This window comes from Neovison vison, chromosome 1 (assembly GCF_020171115.1).
Source record: "Neovison vison isolate M4711 chromosome 1, ASM_NN_V1, whole genome shotgun sequence".
Lineage (NCBI taxonomy): Eukaryota > Metazoa > Chordata > Mammalia > Carnivora > Mustelidae > Neogale > Neogale vison.
In genome coordinates this window covers 88,450,986-88,459,991 of record NC_058091.1, presented here as the reverse complement: position 1 = coordinate 88,459,991, position 9,006 = coordinate 88,450,986, and the positions used below count along the sequence as shown (strand labels likewise).

The following is a 9,006-nucleotide window of genomic DNA, read 5'->3' as shown; positions in this document are numbered from 1 at the left end:
CTGCTATTGGGGGGGGCATGCTTGCAGCACGAGGCCGGGCTGGGGTTCTGATTGGGCTATGTTCTCTGCTCTCTGGAGGGCCAGAGAGTGGGCCTTGGCACCTGGAAAACATGGTGCTAGTTGTGAGAAGACGCCAGTGAGATGATGAACACGATACCACGCTGGGAAGGAGACAGCAGGCCAGCTGTGTGAAGCCAGCTGTTCCACAGGGGAAAACCATGGGAAGTCACTGCTCCTCAGTCCCTGAGTCCCCAGGCCTCCTGCTGCGCCCCTGCTGACTGGTGCCAGGGGCAGCTAGCCTCCTCCTCTGGGGTAGACCCAGACCAAGTCACAGTGGCTTCTGTGCATGTGTTTGTGGAGCCTGGGGGTCCAGAGGACTTAGCCCAGGACTTGGCTCCCAGCCCAGCGTGGCAGCCAGCTTTCCTGCTCCCCTCCCCAGATCATCGCCTCCGCCCCATGAGGTCGAGGGCAGGAATTTTCCTCTGGCAGGACGGGTGGAGTGTGAGAGGACAGCTTTCCAAGTGGAAAGTAGAGGCTGGGAGTGATGCCCAGGAGGGCGACCACCACTCCTGAGGGGTGGGGGAGCCTGCTCCGCTGATGTCCGGGTGTGGCGTCCTGATGCAATCATTTCAAAGATCATCATCAACATCAGTGAATGTTTGCTGAGTGCTCAGTTCCCTTCTTTAGAAACAGGCCCTCCCCACCCCCTGGGCTGCCCTCAGGAAAGGACTGGAGCCAGCATCCTGTCCAGGAGTGACATTTCAGGTCAGACCAGGAGGGGCCCTCCCCAAGCCCACCCCTGGGTAATAACAGCACTCTACAATGGTATAAACATAGCCGGCTCTCCAGAGGGCCTTGTAGACCATTTATCTCTCACAGGCTGGCCAGGCTGGATTGTTATCACCGCTGTGCAGAGAAGGAAACAGGCCAAGAGGTAAAGTGACTTGCTCTGGGCCACAAAGGTAATTAGCGGCTTGAGCTGGGGCTTCGCGCCAGGCGTGTGTCTTTCCATGCCCCCACCTGGTCTGCTGGGGCTTTGTTCCCTCAGGTGGGCCGCAGAAAGAGTGTGTTGGGTGCTGTGGCCTGGAAGGCAGGGGCTGTAGGAGGGCCGGCAGAGGCCGCATGTCCATTGCTTCTCCTCGGGAATCCCAGCCAGGGCCTTGCCTGGTAAACAGGAGAACGTACTCCCCCTGGAGCCTGCCAGGCGCCTGGGCGCCCCCTCACCCTGACCCGCCCCCTTCACTTAGTTGTTTACTTTTTTTTTTTTTTTTTAATTTGAGTATAGTTGACGCACGTGTTACCTTCATTTTCAGTGTACAGCCCGGTGAGGTGACAAGTGTATACATGGTGCTCTCTGCTCATGAGGGTCGCTTCCACCTGTCCCGTCAGTTGCTCTTATAAGATCATCGACTGTATCCCGATGCTACACCCTGTACTCCTGTGACTCACTCATCCCATAGCTGGAAATCTCTACCTCCCACTCCCCTTCTCCCCTTTTGTCCGACCCCCCACCGCTCCCCTCTTGCAACCATCCATGTGTTCTCTGTATTTATAAGTGTCATTCTGCTTTTTGTTGGTTTATTCACTTTTTCATTTTTACTTTTTTTTTTTTTTTAAGATTTTATTTATTTCTTTGACAGAGAGAGCAAGAACACAAGCAGGGGGGAATGGCAGGCAGAGAGAGAGGGAGAAGCAGGCTCCCCGCCGAGCAGGGAGCCCGACATAATGGGACTCAATCCCAGGACCCTGGGATCATGACCTGAGCCGAAGGCAGATGCTTAACCGACTGAGCCACCCAGGGCCCCTCCATTCGTCCATTGATGAACATTCAGGTCTGCCCCCCTTTCCTCCCCTAGGCCTGGGAATGGCTCCCATTCTGTGGATGGCTATGCAGGAATCAGCTGGACCCTGCCCAGCCCTGCCACCCACCCCTGACGTGTGTTTGGGTCCTCACAGGAGGCTGGCTTAGGTTAGGTCAGGGCTCTGGGGAACTCTCTGAGCAATTCCTTAAAGGGGAGTCATACTCGCTGGAGAAGGGAGTTTTATAGTGAGGGATCCCCAGACTCCGGAAGGGAGGCAGAAGGGAAGGGAGAGCTGTAGCAGGGGTGGAGGGCCTATGTGGAGGCCCTGGGGCTCTCTATCTGCAGAATCAGAGCCCAGGATGGAATTTCGTGGCTCAGCTGAGCTAAGAGCCATCCAGGGATCCTTTTGACAGGATTCTTGGAGATGTCTATCAGGTTTTTGCTCACATGCTTCCCGGGAAGGGGAGATGGCTATCTCAGAAGTCCTCCCTCCCGTCAGTGTTATAATGTCCCTAAATTCCCCTCATTAGGGCCTAATTCTGTTCGCAGACCCACACATGGCCATCTGGTCCCTCTGCCAACGGTGCTGAACTTTGAAACTTGGCATTTCCACTTACTCACACCGGACTCTTTTGTGCTTCTGTTCCCTCACTAGTGATAGAGGAACAATAACGGTCCCTCTCTTGTGACATCGCTGTGAGGATCAAAATAAGGGAATGTCTGCCCAGCATGAACCATGGTGGCCGGCCCATAGTAAGTGCTCAGTACATGGCAAATATTTTCACCAGAACATGGTTCTTTCTGGCATAACCAGAAAGGTATCCATCCCTCTGGCCACCCCTCTGGGATCTAGTTTGGTCCAGAACAGAGTGCATTACCAAGGCTTGACCCTCCCCTTCCTTCAGCCCAACTCTTACCTCATTCTAGACCTTATGCTTCTGCTAATGCAGCCCAAGTTAGCACTCCCTTCACTGACTCTTTGGCTCTTGGGACCTTAGAGCTGGCCCAAAACACCAGGTCTTTCCATAGGAACACCTGCAGCTCTCGAGACTCCCGACCGACCCCCATCTGATATTAGAGTCCTTGGCTTGGGACTTCAAGGTCTGTTCATCCAGGTGACATTTCTTCCTGGTTGTTTGGTCTGTCCTGGAATTTAGAGGTGTCAGCTCCTGCCATGAACATGGAGGTGACTGGAGAGCATAGATGGGGACAGGGAGCATCGGAAAGAAGGGTTCAGGAGGGGGTTCTCCATGGGTCGTGGAGCAAGAGTTTGGGTGCATCCCTGGGGCCTTCAGCCTAGCTCTTCTAGAAGCTGTACTCTGCCTGCTATGGTTGACAGGAAGTGTCCCTACCACTTGCCTTGCTCACCAGGTGAACCCCTCTCTTAGCCTCTCTGGGCCCAGTTTCTGTTGGGACGGACCTTGCTGACTCACTGCCCTGTGGAGGCCTATGCAGCGTGGCTGCAGAGGTCAGGTGTGTGAGAGTATGGCTCGTGCTGCAGGTGGGGGTTATTATGCTCATTCTTAAGGGCTTACTAATATAATGACTGAGTTAATGAGCAGTGTGTGTTGGGGGGAGGGGCTCCTTAACCCACTGGGGGCCTGCTGAGTGACAGGAGTGTTTCCTTAGCCATCCCTCTAGCTGGGATGGCATGGTCCCTTGGGGTGTCATTCTGTCATTCTATTGCCTCCCTCCACCTACCCGTCTTTACCTGGCTCCATTCCTGTTTGGGTGAGAAGGCCCTAGAAGAAGTGCAGCTAGGCCAGGATGTGGAGGCAAGGAGAAGGGAACCTGGAGACTTTGACTACCTGGGGAAAGGAATGAAATGCAGTGCAACTCTAATTTTGTCTGGGTGCTTCCGGGGCTGGGCAGAGTCGAGCACCCAAGTCTGGGGAGGGCTTGGAGGGAAACGGGAGCCTGGATAGGAAGAGTGGAGGGCCTTGGGCATGGGGCTGGGCGGGGGTTGGGAGGTTTCCAGGTGTTTTTTGAGGCTCTTTGCCTCTCTGACCCAATGGGCCATGTTCTGGCCTCTTTCCTATTGAGTTCATTTCCCCTTGGGACTAAGGGCCCTGAGGAATAGATCAACATATTGATATTTCAGGCTTGGGATATGGGCACGACACACAATCGTACAGGTCTAGTGGTCTCTGTTTCCCAAGAAGACACTGGACACAGCAGTTCCGGGATTCAGAATCCAGATCGTGTGGACTGAGTCCTGACAAAGGCTCAACTCTCCAACACTTGCATTTGAGGAAGGGAGGTTCACAGAGACAGGAGCATGCGATGCGTGAGTCTGGCCTTTGAAAGATGTGTGACCTCGAGTAGATTACTGTTTCTGAACCTGTTTCCTCATCTATTTAGGGAAACTAACAACATTTACCTCATAATGCTGTGTGTTAAATGAGAAAATGCACATCAAGGGCTCAGTGGGTGCTTGGCACAGAGCCCAAGTTTAGCTCTGTTGTGGTGGTCACAGTAATAGCAGGTATTGGGGGAAAGCTCGTTAAAGAAGGTGGATGGTGAAGGGTGCGAAGGACTTAGGAGAAGTTCATCCAGACTCCTTCCTCAGAATCTGGAAAAGGGAGTATTCAGCCAAGAAATCAATAGGGATAGCTTTGGGGAGTGTCAGCCCCAATCTGAGGGGAGAAGTCACAGCCCTGCTATCACAGAGCCCCAGTCTGAGGGGAGACACAGCCCTGCCCTCAGGAACCCCAGTCTGAGGGGGGAGACACAGCCCAGCCCTCAGGGAGACCCAGTGTCATAGGAAAGGCCTCAATCCCTACTTTTGAAAGCCTTGCTAGGAAGAAATAGGAGACTCACACAGGAAAGGCCAGCACACCTACAAAGCCACGTCCAGACAGAAGGTATTCAAAGCAATCTCCTTGGCATTTACTCTTCAAATCCTGGTAACAGCCCCAAGACCAGGTCCTACCTTCACTCCCACAAATGATCCCTCAGCTTTTTCTTTCTCTCTCTCTCTTTTTTTTTAAGATTTTATTTATTTATTTGACAGACAGAGATCACAAGTAGGCAGAAAGACAGGCAGAGAGAGAGGAAGGGAAGCAGGCTCCCTGCTGAGCAGACAGCCCGACTCAGGGCTCGATCCCAGGACCCTGGGATCATGAACTGAGCCGAAGGCAGAGGCTTTAACCCACTGAGCCACCCAGGTACCCCCCTCAGCTTTTTCTAAAGCTGAGACTTGGTACTTACTACCTGTGAGTGGTCTTCATTCTAATTGCCCAGGGAATGGGTTGAAGCCAGAGCAAGAAGCATGGTGGGCAGTGGGTTCTCTTCAGGTTCCTCCAAACGTGGTGGGCTATGCCCCTCTTCTCCTGCAGCCTTCCACCCTGCTCCTCAAGAACAAATACACAGCGAGTATCCTCTCTACTTCCTCCACCAGGGACATGGAGGACGGAAGAGACACCACCCTGCTCTCCAAAAACCTGGGATTAATCGCTTAAGTGTGGAATGGCAGCTGGGCATACAAGACTGTGTGTGTGCTTGTGAGCGTGTCATGTATGTACATGGGCTCAATGCCATGTACATCACTGTTTCTCAAATTGCAGCTCCCGGCCCTTTAGAAATCAGTTTTGTTGATTGGAACCAGCACTTTAGAAAGAAAGGAAATAGAAAAACTAAGGTGCACACATGTACCATGGACTGAAGTTTTGTATGGGAGGTTTTGTTTCCGGTATGTTTTATATGCATGTGTATAAGGTTATGGTGTAAAATACATTTCTAACTGTGGTACAAAAAAAAAAAAAAAAAAGAAAATCCTGAAGGCCTCAGCTCTGGTTGTTGAGCCTCTGCTTCCCTCAGTAGGCCCCTCTCTCTGTCATGGCTCTATCATGTCATCTGTCTACCTCAGGCCCTTTGCAGGTGCTATGTTGCCTTCCAGAGCCACTCTTCCCTACTCTTTTCAACATTCAGGGTGCAGAATTCAACAGTGAGTCACATTATCTCCTCCCCTCTGCCTTCAAGGGATGCAGATACGGAAGCTCAGAGAGGTCAAGTGATTTGCCCGATATCACAGAGCTAGCCAGAGGTGGGTTGGGATTTGAACCCAGGCTTCTCTGATTTCTGAGCTCAGGTTCTTGCCTTAACCCAGCCAGACTTGCCTGGTGAGCGCCTCAGTCCTCTTCCTCCAGGTCCGTGCAGGACCTTCCTCCTAGGGTTCTAGCCCAGGATACCTCCCTGGGAGAGCAGTTGGCCCCTGTGGTTCCCAGATGATGACTTCCTGAGGGTCTATACTCCATGTTTGGCATGGGCAACTACAAGGGGACCTGGCCACAGCTGTGTAGACTGTCTCTGCCTATCTCTCTGGTTGGAGGCATGACCTTGGTTCTTTGGGTCTCATAGAAGCTGGAGAGCCCCTACTTATCACTAACTCCAGCCAAATCCAGCTTCTCAGGGCTGAGAACTAGGACACCCCAAATAAAGTGGTTCTGTGGGCTCTGGCTTTGGGGAACAGGCAGGTGGCTGGGGTTTGAGAAAAAGGGGGTCCGGTCAGTTTGGGAGGAAGTTGAGCCATGGATGGGGAGCCCCCACTGGGTGGGATGGCTGATGGTGTGCTCCAGTGGACATAACCACCCCTGGACAGGGCCTCAGCAATGTGGGGAGAGGCTGGGGTTCCCGGCTGGACTTCATCTCTAGCAGACTATCCCTTGCCGGGGAGTTAAGGTCAGGGGAAGGAGGAGGACAAATCTAACCCCTAGAGACCCCAGCCTCGGCCCTCGGGGAACTAACTACAGGCTCTGCCCCTCCCTGAGGTGCCCAGCCCAGGGGATAGGTGCCCAAGAGGCAAGGGTTTCAGACTGCATTTGTGCTGTTTCCTGACCCTCCTCTCTTAGGAGCCCTTCCTTCCTACTCTTCGGTGTCCGTGAAATCATGGGTGTGATGTGTTTGTGATACATCTATACTAAATATACTGTAGTCAAGCTGGTCAGTGTGGAGCAGACCCCCAGGTGTCCCGCAAGCCTGGAGCCCAAGGGCTCAGTCTCAGGGTGGGAAGGGTGCCATGCCTTGTTCCCAACCAGAGACCCAAGTTCAAGAACTGAAGCTCGAGTTATCAGGAAGCTGAGTTGCGAATGTGAGAATAAGTACATGAGCTTCGGGAACAGGCCGCATGAGGAGCTCCAGGCATGCTTCCAGAACACCTGCCCCGACAGCCACTGGGAAATCACTTTAGTGGCCCCAGGAGCCAGTCTGTCTCTGCAGGGTTTTCTAGCCAGCTGGCAGGGAGAACACGACACACCTAGCCGGGAGGATGTGGCAAGGTATGTGGGAAGGCTCCCACGATTCTGAACGGAGTCTTGTTATCTGGAAAGACTGCACTGACCTCCAGAGACTGGATGGTAGGGGCTGCCTGGGGTCTGACGAGGAGCGAGCCCCGCCGGCGGATGTGTTAGCACAACGGGCTTTGGAAGAGGTTTGCAGAAGGAGGTGTGGATTAGAAGACCAAGCAGGTCCCATCGGGAGGAACTGGATGTAAGGAAACCATAAGATCCTAGTCCTGGCTCCAATTTAGGTGACGGTGATGACCTTCACCTTCGTTAAGTAGCAGCACAGCAGGTGTGCCCACCCAGCTTTGCATATACCTTGTTTCTAGTTGGCAGAAAGAGTCACCGAAAGACCAGAAACTGTGGTCACTGGAGGTACTATGGTCTAGTCCTCAGCCTTAGTAACAAGGCATCACCCACTGCCATGGTTTTGCAGTATGAATATAATACCTGTGTTTCTAAATTTGTATGCGTGCAGCCAATAATTTGAAATTTTTTTCTCTGCAGGCGTATCTTGTTGGCATGATTTTAGTGAGCTGAGACTATCTGCTTGGAAAGCTCATTTCATCCTCCATTTTAATTTAAAAGTTTATGTCATTTAAAAGCAAGTCAATAAATAAAAATTTTTATCAGAGGGTTTCTTCCCCCTTCTCCCAGCCCAGATCAGTTGTTCTTTTAGAATCTTAGATGTGTTGGTTACACAGCTGCATTTTAGGTAGCGATGTTCAGTTAATTGTTTCCCAGTTTTTGTAGTCCATGGCATTGCATTTGAATTATTTGTAAGCTAGAAACCTTGTGGTGTGGAGCTGTCTACGATAGCCTTTTTTTACTTTTATTTATTTATTTTTTTTAGAGAGACACAGAACACATGTACCTCAGTGCCGGGTGGCAAGCAGAGGGAGAGAGAGAATCTTTTTTTTTTTTTTTAAGATTTTATTTATTTATTTGACAGAGAGAAATCACAAGTAGATGGAGAGGCAGGCAGAGAGAGAGAGGGGGAAGCAGGCTCCCCGCCGAGCAGAGAGCCCGATGCGGGACTCGATCCCAGGACCCTGAGATCATGACCTGAGCCGAAGGCAGCGGCTTAACCCACTGAGCCACCCAGGCGCCCCGAGAGAGAGAATCTTAAGCAGGCTCCTGGCCCAGCGTGGAGCCCAGCATGGAGGCTCATCTCAATACCTTGAAATCATGACTTGAGCCAAAACCAAGAGTCAGATGCATAAGTGACTGAGCCCCCCAGATGCCCCTGCCACAGCCTTTTAACACAAAGTTTATAGTTGTTAAAGCTGTAATATCCTTTTAGAGTTGCTGTTTTTCTTTTTTTCGATCTTCGGCTGAGTTTGCAGGTGTTCAGAGTGGTTTGACAGCTATCTAGCTGAATTCCTGGGACCAGACGGAATTAAGGTCTCCTACTCCTCTGCTATTTTGGACTCTCTCTTGCAGTATCCTTTTTTTTTTTTTTTTTTTAAGATTTTATTTATTTTGTTATTTATTTGTCAGAGAGACAGAGAGCACAAGCAGGGGTGGGAGGCAGAGGGAGAGGGAAAAGCAGGATCTCCCCCGAGCAGGGAGCCCAATGTGGGGCTCGATCCCAGGACTCTGGGATCACGACCTGAGCCGAAGGCAGACGCTTAACCCATGGAGCCACCCAGGCAGCCCTTGCTGTATCCTTTTTAATCAGATTCTTTTTCTTTCCTCCTTAAACATAAACATTTTCAGCTGGTATTAAATCTAGTCTGTCCCAGATCTGTTTTACTTTCTGTTGTGTGATCATGAGTCTGTGCAGAGATATTCTCCGTAGATGGCAATACTCTATGGAAACGCCTAAAGTACCAGGTTGCCTTCTGTTCTGTTCAGGGATTTTAAAAAAGTCAACCCAAAAGGGATAGTGGAGCTTCTTCATGTATGAAACAGCATATTAGATT

The 9,006-nt window shown here is 51.4% G+C and overlaps 1 pseudogene; it reads left to right on the top strand.

The window, feature by feature from the left end:
- The first annotated feature begins 2,982 nt into the window (after positions 1-2,982).
- Positions 2,983-7,358, top strand: LOC122900999 (annotated as a pseudogene).
- Positions 7,359-9,006: the final 1,648 nt, after the last annotated feature.